Source organism: Periplaneta americana, chromosome 16 (assembly GCF_040183065.1).
Source record: "Periplaneta americana isolate PAMFEO1 chromosome 16, P.americana_PAMFEO1_priV1, whole genome shotgun sequence".
NCBI classification, from domain to species: Eukaryota; Metazoa; Arthropoda; class Insecta; order Blattodea; family Blattidae; genus Periplaneta; species Periplaneta americana.
Window position 1 is genome coordinate 76,105,605 of NC_091132.1, and position 6,939 is coordinate 76,112,543.

The following is a 6,939-nucleotide window of genomic DNA, read 5'->3' on the forward strand; positions in this document are numbered from 1 at the left end:
TTCTATATACTGTATATATTTAACGAGAGTGTTATAGTTGCCATGACTTCTAAGCGTAGTGTTGCTGCTGGAATACAGATGCTTTCATTTCATTATTTGTAAGCAATTGCATGCGTTTTTGTAAAATAAATAAAACTGAATGGATACCAAATTAAGTCCCCATAGAATCCCAGAATGTCACATATGATACCTAGCATGAAACAAGAATTGAGGTCATGATACAAATTTTGATTGGTTAGTGTTTGTCTTTGTATCGCCAATTATCCAATAAATAATATTTTAACATTTTTTTTTCCTTTAAATTTGTCTCGGGACTGAAGAGGTTAAAGAGGAAGAACAATTGTTTGTATGCATTTGAAGTCTTGACTAGTGTAATATGTAGACTTCGTGGAATTGCCACGAGAATCGTAAGGTTTATTACGCACGCGGTATAGACTGTATGAGAAGGGGACGTGCGACGGATAGAGTATGCCTCTAATGTAAACAGTGAGCAGTATACTGCTGTTACAATGAAATCTGTATCCTGCATTCAAGAAATATAATGAATGATCATTGAAGTAGCAAATGTCTTAACATGTAAATACGCAATTATTTTGTAGTGAGATATATCAACTCTTAAAATTTAATGTAATATACTCGCATCATCCTTGAATATGTGCATTGCAGTAAATAGTTACGTACATTTTGAGCGAATGCAAAGTGAACCTCCTCCGATGGTCACTCAAACACTTTTTATATTGGGAAAATGTACGTTCAACATCACACGACGTAATAGGTACATATTTGAAGAACGGGAAGTCACTATATTTTAGTACACCAACTTCAGACATCTTGTCGTGACCTGATAGTACATCATTTATAATATGAAATTGTGAATAGGCAGAATTTTTAGCAATAATGTTTCTCAACTTACTTTTAACTTTTTCTGCAATTAGTGAATTGTTATTTTGGTAGCGGTTTGTGATACTTTATCCACTATATTAAGTGCGTCTGAGAGTTGTAGTTTAGACGATTCTAACAAGGTGATGCTTTTGGACACGATTTTAAAATTAGAATAAATGAACAGAATATCTTCCAATATCTGTTCAGAAGGAATGATTTTACAGCTGCAACAGCGGAACTGTCTGTACTATCCAATGCATCAATTACCTCCATTATTTTGCCGTAATATTCTGCATAATAATTAACAGCTTCCAACCACGTTCTCCAACGGGTCAAGACTGGCTGAGGGGGTAAGGATATTCCAGGGGCAATTGTTTGGAACAGCAACACTCTCATTGTAATATGTTTGATTGAATTCTTGTCTGCACTGAACAAATGTTAAGCTTTGACTATTCCAACGACAGTAATATAAAACAAGTGCTTACATAGGTATACTTTAGCTGTAGCTGCTCTATCTATTTGGACCGGTCACAACTCTTAACATGAACTGCTTATACTACGAGACCGGGCGGTCGCTCACCTCCTCTATACTACAGTACATCGGCAACCTGATTGCATGCTGCGTGTGGCAATTCAACGAAGTCTAATAATATGTAACTAGTCGGTGATGTATGCAATGGAGGGGGAAAGGAACTGGCCAACCTACCCTATTATCTCCTGGCCTAGTTGCTCATAAATGGTGTCTTTTTGGTATCACTTGTGAGGTTCAGACCTGTCTTCGGACAGTTGACTAAACAAACAAGTAACCAAATGACAAAGTAGCTGATTGATTCATTGTATAGTCCAGTTTTGCACAAGTTAATTACATATGTACGTCCACAGCAGCGTTTAGACCTATTTTAAAGCATTTGATAAGCTTTTCTGGTATTGTATTCTATTTATTTACATTCAATAGTATTCATACATCGCTTCACAGCTGGAATATGGAACATGTCAAAAAATCTCCAGCGCACACACGCACACACATATAAAATTACTTTCCTCACTTTTATATAATTGGATATATTACACTATAAAAGTTACTAATGATCGTCAATGCACATGACCGTCTCAAGATTAAAATGTATAACTCCGTGATTACCGAATGCGTGTATGTTGTACGATAGCTGCAAGCTTGAGCTAACGCGGCACGTAAGAACGAAACGGAACAGATATCCACCCTTTCCTAGAACTAAATGAGCTACAGACTTGGGGTTTGTTTTAAAAATAACTTCCATCTTCGAAGGACATTTCTCCCGCTTTGACCCTTGTACCAATCAACACCAGAAAAGTTTTCCGCTGGCTGAATTTTTCGTGTTTTCGTGTAAACATTTCTGACTACGAAAAGAAAGAGACATTCTGCATTTTCTTATCATTAAAATGTAGATTTAAACTTACGTACGTGGAGAGTGAATGTTTCTTTGCCAAGAGTAAAAAGAAAAAAAATTCTAACGGATTTAATATAGGATTTATGACGTGATATGTTTTCTGTACCGAAGATTTTACATGTGGGGTAAATTTTCATTATATTGACATTTTAACCCTTAATTACTATGTAAGATATTTTTCATTAACGCCAATAGATGCAGTTTCAAATTCTATATGTAACTATATATTCACGTGTTTTTATCAACTACTATATATTTTACGGAAATGTGGCAACCTCGTTTGATTAGAAAAGGATAGCGCTTTTGGTACATTCATGAGAAGGAAAGAGACGAATAGATTCCATTCTCTGCTCTACTGCAATTTAAGGTCCGAATACTCCATGGTATTTATTTTTGTCAGGATGTCACATGATTGTTTTTACAATACATACATCCTAATAATAGTAATAATAATAATAATAATAATAATAAAAATAATAATAATCATAATAATAATAATAATAATAATAATAATAATAATAATAATATACTTGTGTAGCGAGAGAATGATACGCTACAAACAAAACTAGCTATACATGTTATATCTGGTTACTATGAGATCTTTGTCCCCATTGATTACACTTACAATTTATTGTTAGAAGTATAACCAGATTGGGAAATTTGTTTATCTGTAGTTGTCAAAGTTTTGAAAATACAGTAATTACATTCCCACCTTTGGTTCTTGGAAGCAGCAATCATATTTTATACGAATAAACAAGTGATAACAAAGAAAACAGAAGATTAAAACGAGCTCAAACCTATTAAATAGAAAAGTTCAAGGAGGTAATTTACTGAATGTTATTGTTGTTACTGATAACTTGAAGTTGACAAAAGGAATTGAAATTATGGAATATCAAACAGGTAGAAATAAAGTCCAGAAGATTTGGAAGCAAAAAGAAGTTACATTAGTTTCAATAATTTTGTCTACTATAGGAACAATAGCCTATCGAATTGAGTTAAAACACAAATTACTGTCATTAACAAATGAAGGGCTCTCTGAAAAATCGAGGTAGCTCCATTTTTACAAAGTTGTGGAAAACAACAAAAAACATTATAAACTCTAACATTTTAACTGAGCTTGTTTCCTTTTTCAGAGTAGGCCTATATCCTAGGTACCTAGGAGTTTCATTTCGTTACTCACTTATTTATTACAATCAACAATTTGGGGGGGGGGTAAAATATGAACAAATAATGGAGAATCCCCCCTTTTTGCAATGAAATTGAATATAATTAGCCACATTTTGTACTGAACACACATTCACTGAATATCATAAACTGCAACACGAGATATAACATATATATATATATATATATATATATATATATATACACACACACACACACACACACACACACACACACACACACACACACACACACACACACACACATACGCTATCTACCAAAAAGTAATTGTGCACTGTTTTTGCCCCTTCAGAACCTCGTGGCACCACCTCTTGTTGCTATAACAGCAGCCACCCTGTCTGGCATGCTCTCCACTAGTTTGTGTAGGATATCCACTGGAATGCTTTGCCATTCCTCTTGCAACATGGCACTCAATTGGACAATGGAAGTTGGGACTATGTTTCGGCGGCTACTATGCAGTGATATGCAGACAATAATGTTCACCGGTTGCACTGGCCTGCACAGAGTCCTGATCTCAATCCCATTGAGCACCTTTGGAACGAATTAGACCAGCGATTGAGATCTCGGGAGATGCGGCCAACTTCCATTGTCCAACTGAGTGCCATGTTGCAAGAGGAATGGCGACGCATTCCAGTGGATATCCTACACAAACTAGTGGAGAGCATGCCTGACAGGATGGCTGCTGTTATAGCAACAAGAGGTGATACCACGAGGTTCTAAAGGGGCAAAAACGGTGCCCAATTACTTTTTGGTAGATAGTATATATATGTGCGTGTGTTTTATTCAAGAAAAAAGTGTTTTAAGTGAAACATTTAATAATGAGTGAAATGCGCACAAGTGTGCAAGAATGGAGAAATCTCTAGTTTTCAATACTGAGTCCTGTCACTGGGTGAAGTGTGATTCCCAGGTGTGCATCTTATTGCCGCTGGTAAGTATGACTTCCTTGGCTTTTAGTACTGCATACGGGTCTTCTTTTGCGGCCGCTATCATGTTCTTTTTTTTAAAGTTGGTTATTTAACGACGCTGTATCAACTACTAGGTTATTTAGCGTCGATGAGATTGATGATAGCGAGATGATATTTGGCGAGATGAGGCTGAGGATTCGCCATAGATTACCTGGCATTCACCTTACGGTTGGGGAAAACCTCAGAAAAAATCCAGCCAGATAATCAGCCCAAGCGGGGATAGAACCTGCGCCCGAGCGCAACTTCAGGCCGGCAGGCATGCGCCTTAACCAGTGGCTACTATCATGTTGTTAGCCTCACTCTCTACATATGCTTCTTTCTTTGACTTCAGTAGATTTTTGTATTGTCTTCTTCCTTCTCCATACTGATACAGGTCTTGAGGGTCTGCTGTATTTTTCGCTTTATGTAGCTTCCCTAGAACTGTTGTGCGTTCTTGGTAGCATTCCGAATCAAACCAGATCTGTGCTTTCCTAGTGTATGATCGGTTCCGTTGGGCTCCTGCTGTTTATTTTATGCGTTGCGTCATTTAGGTGACCCTATCTGATGGCTTTCCTTACTTCTTCCTGTTTTGAACTTGTTTCTCGCAGAGTCTCTTTATTTAATCTTCTTTCAATTTTCAGCCTTAAGTTGGACTCTTCCGGTTTACCTTGGGTTGTCGTTATTGTTGCCATTACGGTTGTAAGTGAAACATTTCACAGTGTATTTTGGGGAAGCTATTGATTTTGTTTCCAGTATGCTCAGTGAATTTGAGAGAACAGTATATTGTGGTAATAAGTGATTGAAAGAATTTTAGTTTTGTCCTTTAAATGTGCAGAAATTTGATACGAACAAATGTAACATTTAAAAATTCCTTTTCAGAACGAAAAGTTACATTTGTTCAGATCAACTTTCTGCACATTTGAAGGACAAAACTAGAATTCTTTCAATCATGTATTATAAAAATTAGGGCTAGGATTTTGTTGAAATTGCATCTTTTTTCTAGTAAGCCAGAAACATTACTGCTTTAGTATTTATATGTTATGTGATAAATTGGGTATTTTAAGACATATTTGTTAGGGCATTTTTTTGCATTTTTTGCGTGTTTTAACTCGTAAGAGGATTTTTTGTTTTATTCGGTCACTCTTTAGGCATTTTTATTTAATTTTGGCCATAAATCCCCATTATTAATGCAAAATAATGTTTATTTCCTTTGATATTTTCTCTACATATTTTGTCCATTAATACCCATCATTTTGTATAATATTTTAATCGTTTTCTACACAAATATTGCCATTTTAACGTAGTACATCCCACGTAATGGATCAGTCCAACCACCCCTTCAATATAGACTCCTCTATGCCTGCTAGTTCCGGATAAGAGTGGCATTGTGGTAGACTACATGGAAACTACATTACGTAAAATGATTAATTAAAGTCTCCTACTTAGAAAAAAATACAGTATGTGAAATTAAATAAACTTAAATGTTGGTACTAGAATTTAATTTAATTACTAAATATTAAGTAGTACAAAACCTCTTTTCCCACTAAGCCAATTATGTAAGATCAATTTTTAGGGCATTTTAAGGACATTTTTTTTAAAGATTTTTAGGTCATAAATGCATTGTTTTTAAGACATTTTTTCATGATATCTAGGTCATCAAAATCCTAGCCCTAATAATACACTGCTCTCTTAAATTGACTGAGCATATTCAAAATTAAATCAATGACTTTCGAAAACACGCTATAAAATGTTTCATATAAAACAATTTCTGTTTCGAAAAGGAAGTACAAACAACAAAATTATATTAAGCTTTTGTTTGAAATATCTCAAAGAATAACTCCCTGTTCATTCCGTACATAGCTCCAGGAGCTGCCTCCGTTTTGCAACGAAACGATTGGGAGTTCAGCTTCAATTCCACTGTAACTTATTACCAAATGCTCGGAATCACACCATTATTGCACTAAAAGATCGGGCATATTTTAAACGTATGAAACAAGCAAAACATTAATTTGATTAAAAACTGGAGCCACCCCCCTCTTGCAGGGAGCCCTTCAAATGTTTCACCAAAATGAAGAATGCATTATGATTGTGGATATACTTACATTGCAAACTACTTTCACATCTCATCTTGAAATATTATTGGTGTGGTATAGAGAATCTACCTAATAAATTACTACATTAGGAAAAAAATTAAGACTATAATAACAGTAATAGCATAGTCTAGTATATACAGTCACGAAGCTTGAGTTTTGAGGGTACTAGGAACAATAGACTGTGCAGGTACTATTTCGCATTGTCTGTAATGAGGCGATAGTAGCGATCCTAGTGGTTAGAAATTATCTATGGATACATATTTACTACGTATTGAGCTTCATGACTGTATATACTAGACTGTGGTAATAGGTAAGAATTCTGTTTAATCATACCATATTTTATTTGAATCAGTTTTTTACAAATAAATAGTTTTCTTAACAACAACGACAATATTAATAACAATAACA